The 19,199-nt window shown below is 41.5% G+C and overlaps 1 protein-coding gene across 7 annotated transcripts in view; it reads left to right on the forward strand.

The window, feature by feature from the left end:
• The window catches only part of FRY (FRY microtubule binding protein), a 454,383-nt gene that overhangs the window by 149,423 nt on the left and 285,761 nt on the right, over window positions 1–19,199 (forward strand). The window lies entirely within an intron of this gene.

Raw genomic sequence — 19,199 nt, forward strand, 5'->3', positions numbered from 1 at the left:
GCCTATCGCATCTCTTTAGAAGGGTGCCAGAGTACATGTGACTTAAAGAGGGTTTGAAGACTTGTTTGTGTGTATCTCATGGATACAACCTTTGTTTGCTTAGAATATTGAACAATTCTGTCAACCGCTGTGGTACCTTATGCCTCTTTAGTAAATACGATAGCTAAGAAGCCACATACTCTGAAACAGGATCACTCAGAAATCCCCTTTTCCAGCCCATTGCATCTTTCACTCTGAAGCATGCAAAGCCTAAAACAGCATGTCATGGGAAAGATGGTTTGGCCAAAATAGGATATTAAACAGCATATGGGTCATAACTTGAGAAAATCTGGATGTAGGCATGTGAACGTGGCATTTTTTTCTCTTCTGACATAGATACCAAAGGATGAAAAACAATGCCTTGGACTGTATCCAGTTAAAATAAAAACTCTGAGAGGAAAACAAAGGCCAAAACCTTGATTTTTCAGAGATTAAGTCTGGGTGGCAAAGGTGATGGTGTCCCCAAAGAAGAGAGACAACGTCCGGGGAGGTGCTGAACCACTCCCAAATCAGTATGTCCAGTGATACATGAATATTCTTTTCTTAGCTGGAGTATCTTAATAGATAATTTATTTTGAAAAATAATAATAAAATGTGTCAGTTTAAATTCTGTAATTCCTATGCTGTGATTTCAATTCATTTCCCACGACTTTTGCTCTTTTCTTATAGAGATCTTTAATATGCTTGTCACGAGAAGGAAATACTTTCTTGTAGGTTCATTACCTGGACAATGGTAAATAGATGATGTGGAAACTTACCTAACATGATAAAGTAAATTCTGGAATGTAAATTAACCTCCCTCTGTGGCATTCTGTTTGCAACTTAATTATTGCCTATTTAATACTGGTTTTCCCAGCCCCTATAGCGTACGGGAAAGAATGTTGTAATCCCAGACCTAGCTCCAACCAAAAAAAATTTTCCGCATACCATATCATTTGGTGAAAAGTTTTGCCTTGAATTTTCTGCATCTGGGTTAGATTTTATGTATTAATGTTTCACCATTCCATAATATTCAGAATATTATTGGTTCAAACAACAGGTAATGGAACAGGGTAAATTAGAGAAGATAATAGTATTTGTATACTATTTTTGTATACTATTTGTATACTACTATTTGTATATATTTTTGTATACTATTTGTATACTACTATTTGTATATATTCGTATACTATTCACATTCACGTGCATTGTCTCATTTAATTTATCAAACTAAGAATCAGAGTCAGGTAATACTACTATTCCCAATTTACAAATGGAAAAAAACCAAGTCTCTGAGAGGTTATGTAATTTACTAAGAAATTATATGTTATAATTTCCCACTTATAAATGGGAGCTCTGAGTTCAACCAAATTCTTTTTACTCCAAATCCAGCATCGGTTATCCTCTTTTCTCAAAAATTATTTGTTTTCCTGTTTCCCTAAGGCGGTCCAAATCTGGAATCAGGAAACTCGAGTTTGAATCTCAGCCTGACCAATTCCTAAACATATGGCCCGGACAAGGTACTTGACTTCTCCAAGCCTCATATCTTGAGGCTGTTACATGCAGCTGTACAGCTATTACATGACCTACCTCTTGGGATTGTGAAGATTAAATTCAGTCGTATTTATAAAGCTCAAGCATGCAGCAACTACTCAACAGATGTTATTTTTATTGCTATTCTCAGAATAATTATTTAAAAAAACGTTTTTAAATTTATTTGGAGAGAGAGAGAGACGACAGTGAGTGGGGGAGGGGCAGAGATAGAGGGAGAGAGAGAATCCCAGGCAGGCTCCGCACTGTCAGAGCAGAGGCCGAGGTGGTGCTCGAACTCACAAACCGTGAGATCATGACCTGAGCCAAAACCAAGAGTCTGGTGCGTAATCAACAGAGCCACCCAGGCGTCCCCTCAGAATAATTCTTAAGGAGGGGCGCCTGGGTGGCGCAGTCGGTTAAGCGTCCGACTTCAGCCAGGTCACGATCTCGCGGTCCGTGAGTTCGAGCCCCGCGTCAGGCTCTGGGCTGATGGCTCGGAGCCTGGAGCCTGTTTCCGATTCTGTGTCTCCCTCTCTCTCTGCCCCTCCCCCGTTCATGCTCTGTCTCTCTCTGTCCCAAAAATAAATAAACGTTGAAAAAAAAAAAATAATTCTTAAGGAAACATTTTAAGAATTTATATGAGATTTCTACCTTTTTAACTTTCACATTTAAGAATGTCTATCTGGCCCAATCCTTCAACCCTTTTCTGGTTTTTCTCACCATGAGTACTCTTTGGCAAAGATGTCTAACCATCCATGAGTCCCCAAAATACAGTATTTCTACTTGGTCCTCTTTCTAACACACCTAACAATGATCTTATATTTCCATCTGCACTACACTGAGAGTTAGTTCTCCTTTTACATGTTTTTTTTTATGCTATGAATTTTCCCTGCTTATAATTCAACTTAATTGACAGGCACAGTTGGGGAAATTCTCAATAAGTCAAAAATATAATCCTACTCTTAGGGGAGCTATGATTAGATGCATGTTAGACTTTCTCATTCTTAATCTCTTTCATAGTTCCTGTCTCTTCTTCTTTAACGTTTATTTATTTTTGAGACAGAGAGAGACAGAGCATGAATGGGGGAGGGTCAGAGAGAGGGAGGCACAGAATCTGAAACAGGCTCCAGGCTCTGAGCGGTCAGCACAGAGCCTGACGCGGGGCTCGAACTCACGGACCGCGAGATCGTGACCTGAGCCGAAGTCAGCCGCCTAACCGACTGAGCCACCCAGGCGCCCCCCTGTCTCTTCTTCTATCTGTGCTACATTCTACATAACTTCTTCAGATACATCTTTCAGTTCACCAATTCTTTCTTCCAGCTGTGTTGAATTTATTGTTAAATCTCTTCATTTCTAACTTCACTTATTATATTTTTAACTTCTAAAGTATATTTGTTTCTCTGCCTAGTCTATTTGGATATCTTTTAATATTTCTGGTTCTCAGGGACAGCTGGGTGGCTTAGTCGGTTAAGCGTCCGACTTCAGTTCAGGTCATGATCCCGCAGTTCACAAGTTGGAGCCCCGCATCAGGCTCTGAGCTGACAGCTCAGAGCTCAGAGCCTGGAGCCTTCTTTGGATTCTATGTCTCCCTCTCTCTCTGCCCCTCCCCTGCTTGTACTCTCTCTCTCTCTCTCGTTCTCTCTCAAAAATAAATAAAACATAAAAAAGTTTAAAAAGTATTTCTGGTTCTCTGAACATATTTTCAAACTTGTCTTATATTTATTTAAAAATAGTAAATATAGGGGCGCCTGGGTGGCTCAGTCGGTTGAGCGTCCGACTTCGGCTCAGGTCATGATCTCATGGTCTGTGAGTTCGGGCCCCGCGTCGGGCTCTGTGCTGACAGCTGGGAGCCTGGAGCCTGCTTCAGATTCTGTGTCTCCCAATCTCTCTGACTCTCCCCCGTTCGTGCTCTGTCTCTCTCTGTCTCAAAAATAAATAATAAAACATTAAAAAAAATTTTTTTTTTTAAATAAAAATAGTAAATATAGTTATTTCAGAGTCTGTATTTACTAATTCCATTATCTGAAATCCTCAGGGATCTATTTTTTGCTCTTTGTTATCTCTGCTAGTTGTTCCTTACGATGCCTCGGTTCCTTGTGTACTTAGCAAGTTAACTAGTTTTTTTCCCGTGAACTACTTATTTTCCTTGGAATTTTATGTGTGACAATTCTTTGACTCCAAGAAAAGACGCATTCCTTCAGAGATGTTTGGCACTTGTTTTTTTGTTTATTGCAGTATATGGGACACCGAATGTTTTATCAGTTTCAAGTGCACCAAATGGTGATCCAACAAGCCTACACATTTTGCAGTCACCTTAGCAAGTGCGGTCATCATCATCACCGTATACAACATCATTATGGTATCATTGACGGTTGTGCCTATGCCCTACTCTCCACCTCCGTGACTTACTTATTTGATAAATGGAAGTTTGTACCTCTTCATCCCCTTCACCCACTTTGCCCATCCCCTCCCTTCCCTCCCCTGGCAACCACCAGTTTGTTCTCTGTATTTAGGAGTCTGTTGCTATGTGTTTGTTCGTTCATTTTGTTTTTTAGATTCCACGTGTAAGTGAAATAATATGCTATTTCTCTTTCTCCGTCTTATTTTACTTAGCATGATACCCTCTAGGTCCACCCATGTTGTCACAAATGACAAGATCTCCTTATCTCCTTCCTTTTTATGCCTAAATAATATTCCGTCGTATATACACCTCCTCTTCTGTATCCATTCATGTATGGATGGCCACTTGAGTTGCTTCCATATCTGGGCTATTGTAAATATTGCCACAATAAACATAGGAGTGCCTGTATCTTGTCAAATTAGTGTTTTTGTCTTCTGGAAATAGCCAGAAGTAGAATTACTGGATCGTATGATAATTCTGTTTTAAATTTTTTTTTTTTTTTTTGGAAATCTCTATACTGTTTTCCACGTGGTCACACCAATTTACATTCCTACCAACAGTGCGTGAGAGTTCCGTCTTCTCTACATCCTCCCCAACGCTGGTTATTTCTTGTGTTTTTGATACTAGCTGTTCTGACAGGTGTGAGATGATAATCTCATTGTAGTTTTGATTTTTATTTTCCTGATGATTAGCAGTGTTGAGCATCTGAGAACAATGTGTCTCATAAGGGGTTGCTATCCAAAATATATAAAGAAGTTACACAACTCAACCCACACAGACAAAAAAAAAAAAAAAAATCTGATATAAAAATGGACAGAGGACACGGAAAGACATTTTTCCAAAGAAAACATACAGATGGCACTTATTTCTACCAGAATACTACCTGAGAACACTACCAGTCAAGGATCACTCAAAATCAAATTTTTGGCCTAAAACATTTTGGACTATCTAAGTAGTGTGAAATTCAGTCCCAAACTAATATGAGGACCAGTGTGTGAATCCAAATTTTCAGAAGTGATTCTTTTTTCTCTGCTTAGTGCCTAGATTTGAAAGTGTAGTATTTGGGGGGATCCCCCTCTTGGTGAAAGGATGGGTGCCATTTTCCATTCACAGGCACTGTGTGTATAGCCCTTTGTAGTCTCAACGTTACGTTGGACTACAGTGGTAACATTGGACTAGCTATTAGACTACTCCACAGAGAGGGGGAAATCTCTGGGCTTTTTACCTTCCCCCTGTGTGGTCTTGAAAATCAAAGCTAAAGTTTATGCAGTTTAGCAAGTGCCCCCAGAGGGACTCAGCTGTGATGTTCTGCTTAACTCTGAGTTCCTTCACTTAGGTTTGAGGTCCAAGAATTTAAATAATTTATCCAGAATATGGAATTTATTTCCAGGAGGAGTATCCGTCCATGTACCTATTCTTCATAGTACCCAAAGCCAAAGTCTTTCCCATAGCTTTACCAATCCAGGCTTTTGTTTCAAATTTGGTAAAATTGGCCACTTGGAAAAACGATTTGATCTAGTGAAAATCAAGAAAATACGGTTAAGCGATCAACTAAGTCGTTTCTTTTAGAAGACTACCTACCTGTGCTAACTTTGCATTTGCTATACAACAACTGCCTAACAGGGTGGCCACCACACCGGCCCTCACTCCGAGGGCAGCTTCAGACTGGGCCACGCAGGTTCACATTGTACAAGCCACTGCTGCTCCATAAGGGTATATGGGGCTCTCAGTCTCTGGATGGTAGTGTCCAGAACTGAGAGTTATCCATACTAGAAGGGCAGGCAGACAGAGGGGAGGGCCGAGAGTGGTGGTGGTTGGGATACAGTGGAGCATTAGTCCGGAGAAGAAGTCAAAGAGCGATGGGCTAAGCCTGCCAGCAGGCGTTCTCCCCAGAAAGCAGCAAGAAACATGGATCTGGGTTAACTAAGCTTCTCTGCTGCTCCCTGGGCTCTTGAGAGCATATCTCTTCACCTCAACCCTGGTGCTCCAACCACGACTTCCACCCCCTCATGGCTGCAGCTTTATTCCCTCAGCCCTCTGTCCCTCCCCCCCCCACCCCACCCCGCTCTCCTTCCCTAGCCTGGTATCATTTATCAAGCAGAAAAATCTCTCTCTATAAATAGCATCCAAAGCTCTCTCTGCAGAGCAATTTTCATGGCCTTTTGAGCAAGACAAAGACATATTTGGAGCTGTGGGTTAAGGCAATAGTTCCGAGATTTTTCTTGGACCAGTTAAATGTTTAGAAAGCTAAAAGTCTTTACCAAGAGTTTATTTACTTTTGGCTTTCTAAGTACAAATATATATGTTTAAAACTATTGCAAACGAGTGTCTGCTATTGTATCTGTTTGTTGCATAAGAAACACCCCCAAAATGCAGTGGCTTCAGATAGCGCATGTTAATTATTGTCATGCTTCCGTGGCCTCTCTTGTCTGGGCCTGCTTGCCAGGGGCTGGATGGGCCAGGATGCTCTCATTCACATGTCTGGGCCCTGGGCGTGGCCAACTGGGACAGATAGGGCCTCTCTCCACGTGGTCTCTGATCCCAGGTGGCCAGCAAGGGCATGTTCACATGGTGGTCGAAAAGTTCTCAGCAGCAAGAGAGAAAGTCCCAGCATACAAGTCCCATTGCCCACAGCAAGTCATACGGGCAAGCCCAGAGTCAAAAGATAGAGAAATAAATTCCTCCTCTTGGAGGAGCTGCTAAGTCACATCACAAAAGGACAAACAAACAGGGAAGAATATATGACCACTTGGGCTGCACCCTATTACCATGTAAATCATCTCAAAGAAGAAAATAATATCTTATCCAAAAAGTTAGAATAAAAGTTCCTCCCGTGTAAAATATTTAGCTTTATGAAAAAAACCCACTGCACTGCCCTATTATTATAATTACTCCTACCACCGTGAACTGGTGGAAACTTCATTCTGTCAACATTCTTCTAGAGAAAAGCATCTGGGACTGTAATATTAGGAAACTGAATCTGTGCGCTGCAAAGGAAACAATCAACAAAACTAAAAGGCAGCTGACGGAATGGGGAAAAATATTTGCAAATGACATATCAGATGAAGGGCTAGTATCCAAAATCTGTAAAGAACTTACCATGGTCAACACCCAAAAAACAAATAATCCAGTGAAGAAATGGGCAGAAGACATGAATAGACACTTCTCCAAAGAAAACATCCAGATGGCCAACTGACACATGGAAAGATGCTCAACTTCACTCATCATCAGAGAAATACAAATCAAAGCCACACTGAGATAACACCTCACACCAGACAGAGTGGCTAAAATGAACAAATCAGGAAACTACAGATGCTGGCGAGGATGTGAAGCGGGAACCCTCTTGCACTGCTGGTGGGAGTGCACACCGGTGCAGCCGCTCTGGAAAACAGTGTGGAGGCTCCTCAAAAAATTAAAAATAGATCTACCCTATGACCCAGCAATAGCACTGCTAGGAATTGATCCAAAGGATACAGGAGTGCTGATGCATAGGGGCACGTGTACCCCAATGTTTATAGCAACGCTTTTAACAAAAGGTAAATTATGGAAAGAGCCTAAATGTCCATCAACTGACGAATGAATAAAGAAGATGTGGTTTATATATACAATGGAATACTACTTGGCAATGAGAAAGAATGAAATCTGGCCATTTGCAGCAATGTGGATGGAACTAGAGGGTATTATGCTGAGTGAAATAAGTCAGAGAAGGACAGATATCACATGTTTCACGCATATGTGGATCTTGAGAAACTTAACAGAAGACCATGGGGGAGGGGAAAGGAAAAAAAAATAGTCACAAACAGAGAGGGAGGGAGGCAAACCATAAGAGAACAAACTGAGGGTGGATGGGGGTTGGGGAAGAGGGGAAAGTGGGTGATGGGCATGGAGGGGGGCACCTGTTGGGATGAGCACTGGGTGTTGTATGGAAGCCAATTTGACAATAAATTATATTCATAAAAAAAATAAAAAATAAAATAAAAGGAAACTGAATCTGGCAGCATTGCTGAGCACTAGAGAAAAGGGGGAGACCTAGAGGCAGGGAAGCCAGCTAAGAATCCAGAGAGAAGATCATGAGAGAGTGTGAAGGAGGCAAGTGGGCACTGAAATAACGAGGGAGTGAGGAAGTGTGATAAATAATTCAGAGTAGGTTTAGCACCAGGATTTGATGGTGTGTGTGTGTGTGTGTGTGTGTGTGTGTGTGTGTGTGTGTGTGTTTATGTGTTTATGAGAGAGAGAGAGAGAGAGAGAGTTCAGAGAATGGAGTCCTAATTCTGAGGATTCCACTTTGGGATAACCTCCAAATTGTATAATATTTGTGTGAGTTTTCTATTCTTGTGTGACCAGCTGCCACTAGCTTAGCAATTACAAGCATCTGCTTATTATCTCACAGGTTCCTTGAGTGAGGAGTCGGGCGTGGGTGAAAGTTTGATCTCTGCTTAAGGTCTCACCGGCCAAAATCAAGGTTTTGGCTGAGCCCGGCTCTTCCCTGGAGGCTCCTGGGATGAATCCATTTTCAGGCTCCTTCAGGCAGAATCCAGGTCCCTGCGGCTGTAGAACTGCGGTTCCCATGTCCTCACAGGCTTTTCCTTTTCACATGGCCCTTCCATCTTCAAGCTAGCAATGGCTCATTGAAGTCCCCAGCTTTCTTCTTCTGCCACCAGCCTGAGGAAGCGCTCTGCTTCAGAGGACTCATGTGATTAGGTCAGGCTCACTTGGATAATCTCCCTATTTTAATGTCACTTCTGCCATATAACGTGATATGCCATAATAACATGATCCTGGGAGTGATACCCCACCACATTCATGAGTTCTGGGGTTTAAACAGACAGCTTTGGGGGCCAATTTTGGAAATTCTGACTACCACATCATCTTCTGCGAAAAAAAAAAAAAGTGATATAGTTAAGGAGATTTCTTTTTCGCAAAAACATAATTTTATGGCGAAATCACCGCGACCTCACAGGATTATTGTTAGACGTATATGCTATAAGAATACAAAAAGGCATCGCAACGATAAAGAATTGGAAGGAGCACAGATTCACAGACTTGGACTTGGAAATGCACCTCCACTACTCACAAGCTGGATGATCTTAAGCAGGTCAGTGGCATCCAGGAACAATCTCTCTACCCTTGGGGGTTTTCTTACTGGCTGCCACTAGGTGTCACTGCCACAGCTGGGGAGAAGAGAAGCTCCTTGTGGCTGTTCCCTCTGTCCCTGGGGATTGATTTGGATCAAAATCTGTGCATCCCCTGCGTTGTGAATTCCAGAATGTGGAGCTCCTCATCCCTGGGAGAATCAGAAGCATGGAGTGATCTAGAGGAATCCGACTCTTCCAAAGGTGTGAGCCCCGCGTTTGCTTTGGGAAGGATCTTATATCATCAGTGCGGTTGGGGATGGCGGTTGGGGTGAGGAAAAGGGCCTGGGGTGCCCCTGTCTTGCTTTGCACCTCCTTCACCAAGATCCTGCTGCTCGGTTCGTTTTGGCAGGGAAGTGGAGTGTTTTCTTGCCCTCCCAGCCTCAGCAGTGTGGTTTGGCACCCCTGAGACACGAGTGGATGATACGAGCCTAAGCAGAAGTCACAACGCTGAGGTTCAGGGTCCAAGGTGTAGCAGTGGGGTTCTTTGTGGCAAAGCCTCATGTGAAACTGGGCTCTCAGGACCTGGACCATGTTCACGGTTGTTCTTCCCTGGGTCAAACAAACGGACTTTAGATACCCTTCAGAGCCCCAGGCTTCCGGATCAGGAAGCTGGCATGAGGGCCAGAGCCCGTGAAGAATATGGCTAACTTTCAAAGGAGAACTCTCACCACGAAGAGCTCTCTCCATAGATGTAGGGCGCACACTTAGAACAAGATGGCATTTCTAGATGTATGCTTATCATCTGTTGTGGTGGAGTGATCTACAGTGTGGGGGAATGAGTATTTATATGAGCTTTTTTAGCACTAGACCCTAATTACCAAGCTTCTCTAGAAGTAACTGCCCATATCTTTACAAACCAATGCCACTGAAGAAGATAGAGACTTCACAAGTCAAAAGGTATATTTTATTAATTCATATAATCTCTGTACCGAGAACGTTGATGTTTCAACAACCTAATGGTATATGGAATGTTTCAGTATTTATAAAACACACAGAAGAATGTAAAGGTTGAATTATAAGTGATTTTTTTTCTTACCATGTATTATGAGAAAGTCAGTCTTGAGAATTATTCCCAGAAGTTGGAGTCTGAAACCTTTCGTGACTTAAAAAAATTTTTTGTATTTAAATCCAAGTTAGTAAACATATAGTGTAATAATGGTTTCAGGAGTAGAATCTAGTGATTCATTCTTATATGTAACACCCAGTGCTCATCTAACAAGTGCCCTCCTTAATGCCCATCACCCATTTAGCCCATCCCTCCGCCCACCTCCCCTCCAGCAACCCTCAGTTTGTTCTCTGTATTTGAGAATCTCTTATGGTTTGTCTCCCTTTCTGTTTTTATCTTATTTTTCCTTCCCTTCGCCTGTGTCCATGTGTTGTGTTTCTTAAATTCCACATCTGAGTGAAATCATATGGTATTTGTTTTCCTCTGACTTACTTCGCTTAGCATAATACATTCTAGTTCCGTCCACGTTGTTAAAAGAATGTGAAGAAATAACAGGAAAACAAATTAGTTGTGTTTTTTTTTAAGACATCTACCCCAGCAGATAATACAATAATTAGATCGGATAACCAAGGGCTGTAGAAGGTGTAAAGACAAACAGGCATTCCCCCAGCAGGGGACCTTCCCTCTGCCAGCTTGTTCTCTAGTAGGAACCCGTTTCTTGGGTGAGGACCTATCTCTTCTTGCTTGTGAGTCTCAGCTTGCATCGCGAACATAAACTCTTGAAGCAGTGTAAAATCCTATAATCTGTGCAGATGCCTTTTTAACAACATTTATCATACCTTTATCATACCTTTTTAACAACATTTATCATCAGATCCTGTTCCTTCTTTTGGCTCTGCCATAAGAGTCCTGAGTTGGTTTATTTTTTATGTTAGAGGTATATCTGGTGATGAGAGAGCTTTCTAGCACTTGCAAAAAGAAATGCTAGTGATGGATGGGATTTTTGAGTTTTTACCACATAATACAATCCTCGTAGTGACTCTTTGAGATAGATGTTATTACGGTATCTCACTTTAAAGAAAACTGAGGCACAGGGGGGTTTAGTTGTTTTCCCAGTCACATGGCTAGAATGTGAAAAAGCGGGATTCACAGCTGGGCACGGGACTCCATAGGACCCTACCCCCTGGGGCATCTTGCTACCGTGCCTCTCAGGAGGCATGTGCTCGCCTGAGTCTCTGCTTGGAGCCCATTGTGTCCCCATGGGCAGTTGGATGGGAGCGTGTCACAGGCGAGCAGTGCTAATGGGAAGTCACTGGCCCTTCAAATATATGGAATGGACTTCACCTTTGTCTTCTTCCTACTGTTTGTAAGGAGAAACTGGTTTTTCAGAGCCCCAGTTTCCCACTTTGTAAAATGAGTTACATGTTTCTCTGCGTAAAACGTTGAAAGAGTGTGAATCTTGAACAAGATCATGTACAGTCATGCGCGCATTAAACTGTAAGGCATTATCTCATACCAGGTGTTATAATGATCTCTTATAATTCGGTTTTAATAAATAGATGAAGCCATTTTCTGATAAAGCGTTACTTTTATTCTTTTCAAAATACCTAGATTGTATTTTGCTTCCTGACAATTATTTTGTGAGTTTTATGTTTCCTTTGGAAAGAGGGTAGAAGTACACTGTTGCAAACCTATCCTAGAGAGCTTTCTGGCTTGTCTCTAACATAGCACTTAACGTGAGCCACTCTACTCCCAAGGCTGTGCTGACATCCTCATTCAACCTAGGACACGAGAGCATTTTGAGATAAATTCTTAATCATGTAAAATAAATTCTTTTAAGATCAGAGGCCAGGGGAAAATATGCTTCCTGGCCTTGATGATTGCCTTATTTGTGCATGACAAAAGTTCTCCCCTGTAGGTTGCTTTGTTTCCCAGAATATTCTAGAATGTGAGCAACATAGTTGAGTTGTAAGAACACAGTAAATCAAATCTTGTCGCCTGAACATCAGTGAGTGTCACAGAGGGGCCAGGACGGAGTGGCCTAGTTGCCTAGATTAGGCTTGATGAGTGACTCCACCTGGCAGCAACAGGAGACCTCAAGTCTCACTTCAGAAATGGACAGCGTACCAGGATGCTCTCGATCTTAGAAGCGGCCGGAATCAATGCAGTAACAAAGGTTAAAAAATGACAACCAACTAGTGTGGATCAGCTTTCTTAAACTCAGACCTTTAAAAACAAAGGAAAAGTCGAAATTGTTTTAGTCTCTCTAAAAAGACATCCTTTCCTACTCCCAAAATAGTCAGGGTTAGCTTGTGTGTAAAATGCTTGCTTAGCTAGTAATATATTAAAGAACCATTTTTGTGAATTAGTATTTTTCTTTTTTTCCCAATAAGATAATTTTTTGAGCTGTAGCTTTTGTTCAAATTATTAAGTTGCCAGATTTTATAGCCTAAGCCATGTGATTTTATTTAGGCTTATTAAAGTGCCATGCATTTCAACATGGCTCACTTCCTGCTTAAATTTTCCAATGTTAACATCAAGTATGAATCCAAAAATCCAAAATCATGTAACCCAAAATAATCATCATGCAGATCATTTGTTTAAAACAAAGAGTTTTCTATTTTGAATGCATAGGACCTTATTTGTACTTGTTATAAAATTGCTTTAAAAAACAGAATTTCATGGGGCGCCTGGGTGGCTCAGTCAGTTAAGTGTCAGGCTTTTGGTTTCAGCCCAGGTCATGATCTCAAGGTTCGTGGGTTCAAGCCGCAAATGGGGCTCTGCATTAACAGGGTGGAACCTGCTTGAGATTCTCTCTCTCTCTGCCCCTCCCCCACTCGTTCCCTCTCCCTCCCCCCACCCCCCCTCAAAAAATAAATAAACTTGGAGCGTCTGGGTGGCTCAGTCGGTTAAGTGTCTGACTTCGGCTCAGGTCGTGATCTCATGGTTTGTGAGTTCAAGCCCCACGTCGGGCTCTGTGCTGACAGCTCAGAACCTGGAGCCTGCTTCAGATTCTGTGTCTCCTTCTCTCTCTGCCCCTCCCCCACTTGGGCTCTGTCTCTCTGTCTCTCAAAAATAAATAAATGTGAAATTTTTTTGATAAATAAATAAACTTAAAAGGCAGAATTGTTGAACTGTCCAAAATGAATCTATATTATAGGTACCGACTGAATATATATATATATATATATATATATATATATATACACACATGACTTTAATTTTGATATTGATACAGAATCAGTCAATTCAGTTACAGCCTTCCTGTGTTCCCCATGTTGCCTTTCCCTCTCAATGAATCAGTTCCTTCGCTGCTGATGCCTTGTTCTTTCTCTCCGTGTTTCAACCTATATCACTTCTCTAGTTGAACCGTCTGCCTGGCAGACCCCCAGCAGACGTCCCCTGGAAATTACATGAAACATGCATAGCTTCTCTGTGAAATGCAGTGTGTTTTGTGTCAGGGCATTCCTGGTGTGTAGGAAACTGCATAGAGTGTTTGCATGTTTATTTCTGTTGCAAGCGCTTAAGGGCAGGGATTTATTTTCTCTTTCTTTGGGTTCCCATTTTGTAATAAATATTTCTTGATGGTATAAATTATTAAATCTTACTTTCTAACTCCTCTTCTCAACTGCACTTCTCATTCCTCTTCGGCTGACTGTAGTGGCTTCAGTGTAACAGTTCATGGTAACATTTTTCTCTCCTCGTATGTCTGCCTTTCTTCTCTTTTCTTAAATCCGCACCTGTGCCACTCACTGCCGGAAGAGCTCAGAGATCAAGTGATATCTGCTAAAAATGCCCATGATGAGGAAGCCCAGCTGACCATAGGAAGATTTCATGGAATGCAGATATAAAAGGGAAAAAACTTAAAAGGGGAATTTCACCTCCTAATGTTGGGAAGTTTGTCTTTAAATTTCTTTAAGAGCCTAGAAGTAGTGATTCTCAGCCTATTAGACCCAACTCTCCCTTTTATGACAAATATTTTGCCACATTTTCTTTACTATCCTGAAGTGAAATTCAAAGATAATATGTTCATCTCTCCATGTAACTTTAAAAATATTTATATATATATATATATATATTTTTTTAATTTGTTTAATGTTTATTTATTTTTGAGACAGAGAGAGCACAAGCAGGGGAGGGGCAGAGAGAGAGGAAGACCCAGACTCTGAAGCAGGCTCCAGGCTCCGAGCTGTCAGCACAGAGCCCGACGCGGGGCTCGAACCCACGAGTGGTGAGGTCCTGACCTGAGCCAAAGTCGGACAGTCATCCGACTGAGCCACCTAGGCACCCCATAAAAAATCTGTATTTAAATACCTGCATCTGTATCTTGTGCTTGTAATATAAAAGAGAAAGGTCAAGAAAGTAAACCGTGATAAACCCCTCTCTGAACGTATGCCCTGTTACATGGGAGACATGGAGAAATAGTCAGATGTGTGCACCTGTTACAGAGCCACCACGAATGTGCAGACCCCCCAGGCAGGCTGGCGCAGGTGGGAGCCAGGCGTGGTGGCGTTGCCTTCAGTGTTAAACGATTTTCCAAATCGATGACCGGTTCTGGTAAAAGCTCCAAACACAACGAAATATACTCTTTCCTTGACGCACATAGTTGAAAATTTAGAAGATATTTAGAAATTTAGAAGATATTTCACCTATGCAAAAATGCTGTTTATATGTACAACCGTTAGATTCCAGGCTAAGATCATTACAAATGAGTTTTGCACCCATGAGGATGTCAAGGGGAGCAGTTGGAAGTCAGGTTGGACATGAGACAATTCATTGTGCAGGAGAGCTCTACACATTGAAGGACATGGAACAGTTCTGTCCCCACCCACATGATGCCAGTAGCACCCTCCCCCATCACTGGTATAACCAAAAACATCTCCACAAATTTTGAAAAAGCCCCCTAAAGGGTGGCATCAGACCTATAATGAACTACCACTATTAAACAGGAAGAATGTCTAGTGATAAACCTGATTCTATTTTATTAGTGAAATCATTACAGAAACCTGCATTATGCCATCATCATTTTGAACTATTACTATTTGTGTTGCTACTAGACGATAAGCCTATTGAGGGTCAAGTCCATGTCTCACTGTACCTGGAAGGTCCAATACGGAGTTACACAATTAATTGGTGCTCAGTAGCTATCTGTTGAATGAATACAGGCTGATGAATATCTACCTTATTTTCAAGAGAATTGACCTTGCTTTCCTTAGTAATACACATGCCACTTTTTATCAAACTTCATAACACTTGTTAACATAACACTTATTAAGGTATTAAATTCTGGACTGTAAAAATTGATAAAACAGTCAACGATCTGTGCGAAGTTAGAGCAAGCCATCTTTCTTTATCTGTTAATTTTTGAAACATAATATGTAAGAGAGGAGATTCTAGCAACATTTACAAACTCTGTGGTGTTTTCCTTTATTTTATTTTATTTTATTTTATTTTATTTTATTTTTAAAATTTTTTTAATGTTTATGCATTTTTGAGACAGGGAGAGACAGCATGAATGGGGGAGGGTCAGAGAGAGAGGGAGACACAGAATCCGAAACAGGCTCCAGGCTCTGAGCTGTCAGCACAGAGCCCGACACGGGGCTCGAACTCATGGACCACGAGATCATGACCTGAGCCGAAGTCGGACGCTTAACCGACTGAGCCACCCAGGTGCCCCTGTGGTGTTTTCCTTTAAAAAAAGTATATATATATACACACACATATATATACATGTACATATATATATATATATATTATATGTATGTTATATATATATTATATATGTAATATATATATGTGTGTATATATATATATATATATATATATATATATATATATATATACAAAACTATTGACAGCTTCTTGTGAGAGAAAAACAATAAAGATGGTCTATCCCCAGGGACATTATTGTCCATCTGGAGTGATGGGCTGCACATCTAGAACCATGAAAGCTAATAATCAAGTATCGTGTGGAATAGGGGTGTCGTGACCTACAGTAAGAGACCAGAGCAGAGAAGGCCATGAGTGGTCAAGAATGGGAGGGCCTGAGCACCATGCGACGTGGTGGACAGGATTGGAGCTGTTGGACAGGACCACATCTTAGGCAAAGGGAGAAGAATGTAGCAGATGTTTGGAGGTGGCAGTGACCTTGGTAGATACGTGTGGGAGGGAGGCCTCAGGGGAGTGGCCAGGATAAAGACAGGGAGAGGTCAGCGGTCGTGGTGATGGTGGGTAGAAGGAGAAATTTGCCTGTTGGGGAAAAATGGAAAGAAAGTTGGTTGACAGTGTAAGGACCAGACCAATTATTTAGTTTTGACCAAAATTACTTTTAAGGATCCGATGTTAACTGTATATTACATCTTGAAACAAATACTCCCGTTAGAAATTTGTGTCAGTGAAAATCAAATGCTCATGGTTAGATTTTGGATTGAATGCTTAGCAGTTATGTTAAGTAAGTATCCAAAAGCAAAAGCAAGAATGAGAACAGAGAAAATGTTAACGTTTATTGTTATTTCATTTTATTATAGTTTTTTTTTTAATTGCCTGCCTTCAGTTAACTAATGTTTAAGTAGATTAGAACACAAAGTCAGAGGAAGGCTGCATGCTTAGCTGTGCCTGCTTTGGCATCAGTTTCACTTACAGCTATGCCACCTTAGGCAATAACTTACCCTCGATGAACCTCAGTTTTCCCATCTCTAAAATAGGGGCAAGTTCCTAGGTCTCTTATTAGATTGAAATAAGATATTCCCTCCTTTTAAGGTTAGGTGCAATTTGTGTTCAGTCACAGAACTATGAGACGCTCATAAAAATTACATGTCATCAGCCAAGCAAGCATTTATTACCTGAGTGACCTTGGGTTGTCTAAACTTCAGTTTCTTCGTCTATAAAACAGGGACAATATACCAAACTCATGGAGTTATCACAAGAAATAAGTAAGATGATGCGTGAAAAGTGCTGGCACATAGCAATCTCAAAATACAATTAGTAACATAACTATGCTATGAATATTATTATGATGCCTATTACATGCTATGTGCATATGCTGTCTCTTTCTATCTTTATTACAGTCCTAAGTGGTATGCATTTGTTTATTTCTGCTTTACTGAGGTATAATTGACATGCAAAATTGTAAAATGGTTAAAGTGTGCGTTGTGGTGATTCGATAGACATACACATTGTGGAAAGGCTCCCCCCCCCATAGTTAATTAACACATCCAGTGGCAGGTATTATTAATGTTCCTATGTTTATATGAGCAGGAACCTGAAGAATGGGGAAATCAAATGACTTGCTCAGGGTCACCAATTGGCTAATTGATGAGGTTGGACTGGCACACAGATCTTCCAATTCCAAATCTGGTGCAGTTTCCCCCATGCCAGCACTGCCTCAAGGCTTTGTAATGTTCCACGATAATCCTTTCCTCCAGCCCCCACTTAAAAAATGATTCATGGAGGGGCGCCTGGGTGGCTTAGTTGGTTAAGCATCCAACTTCAGCTCAGGTCACGATCTCATAGCTCTTGGGTTCGAGCCCCGCATCGGGCTCTGTGCTGACGGCTCGGAGCCTGGAGCCTGCTTCGGATTCTGTGTCTCCCTCTCTCTCTCTCTCTCTCTCTCTGCCCCTCCCCCGCTCATGCTCTGTGCTCTGTCTCCTCTTTCTCTCTCAAAAATAAATAAGTGTTAAAAACAAAAAACAAAAAAAAACCAGCAATCGGGGTGCCTGGCTGGCTCAGTCAGTTGAGCGTCCGACTTCAGCTCAGGTCACGATCTCATAGCTCTTGGGTTTGAGCCCCGCATCGGGCTCTGTGCTGACAGCTCGGAGCCTGGAGCCTGCTTGGGATTCTGTGTCTCCCTCTCTCTCTGCCCCTCCCCCATTCATTCATTTTCTCTCTCTCTCTCTCTCTCCCTCTCTCTCAAAAGTAAATAAACATCAAAAAAATTTTTTTTTACTGATTCATGGAACAGTTTGTGAAGCACTGGACAGAATAGCAAACATTTCTTGAGACCCCAGAGCCTCAAGTAATATTTTATATGGAACCAGTGCTGCCTCGCACAAGCTCTGCTTTTCCAATGATGAAGACAGGGATGGAACAGAGAGCCCGATTCTCATCGGCTCCCTTTTGTCATGAGTGCACTTCTCCCAATGCCTTCATGCTGACACAGAGGGCTGTGGGAGTCAGGTGGGAAATTCGACTTGTAGGATTCTTTCAATACAGTTTAACTTTCAGTACCGATCACTGCTACGTGGGATCGTAAACATGTTCGACCGTCTCCGTCACGGGACCTTTTTTTTTTTTTTTTAACGTGGTCGCAATTCAGTGTTAATCATTTCCTTGGTTCCATTTAGCGTGTTAAGATTCCTTATGAAAATAAATATTTTGGAGGTACAGCTAGAACACAAACAAACATGAAAGCGTAGGTACCGCAAACCCAGACGTATGTTGGGTTGCAGAAGTTGCCATCTTGGCTCTATATGCAGTATTGCTCTTGGCACATGGCAGACGTTTAGCAAGTTGGAAGTAAAGTTTACGGGAGCAGGCAAATGTTAAACATCTGCCAAAATGAATTATGAAACAAAAATCTTATTGACTGAAAATGTTTGTGCTTTTCAATTACCTGCACATCATAATGCTCGGTATTTCTGAGCTACGCGAAAGGCCCAAGATCTTGACGGTAGGACTCAGATTCCTCAGTGGAATGGAAGTAGGAGGCTGTCCTGTCCCCCTCCTCCTTTGTGTTCAAGGACGGGTCCATTTTTCAAAATCTCTGTGAGATTGTCTGGTTATTTTTTTTTTTTAACTGGATTACTGCGATTCAAAGTATACAGGCTCATCTGCTACCGCAGAGTCGGTGCCAAAAGAACCTTTGGAACAACGGCAAAATTCATGAGATTCTTGTGAGTTTCACTCTGTTCTTTGAATGCTGGCTTCTTGAAAGATCTATGGGCAGCCACAGGCACAGCCAGAATTCACCATCTGCCGCTGCTCTTGGGAGGATAAGAAGAAGATGATAATTTGTAATATTATTAATCTTCATTAGGCATTTATTAATATTCCACAGTCTTCTGCTGGTGGAGCTCATGCTCTAAATTAAACAGATTTAAGAAACAAAAATGTCTTTCTACTTTGAAAAAAACAACCAAATGAGCTTTCAGAAAACAATCTCTAGTAA

The sequence above is a fragment of the Leopardus geoffroyi genome, chromosome A1, assembly GCF_018350155.1.
Source record: "Leopardus geoffroyi isolate Oge1 chromosome A1, O.geoffroyi_Oge1_pat1.0, whole genome shotgun sequence".
Lineage (NCBI taxonomy): Eukaryota > Metazoa > Chordata > Mammalia > Carnivora > Felidae > Leopardus > Leopardus geoffroyi.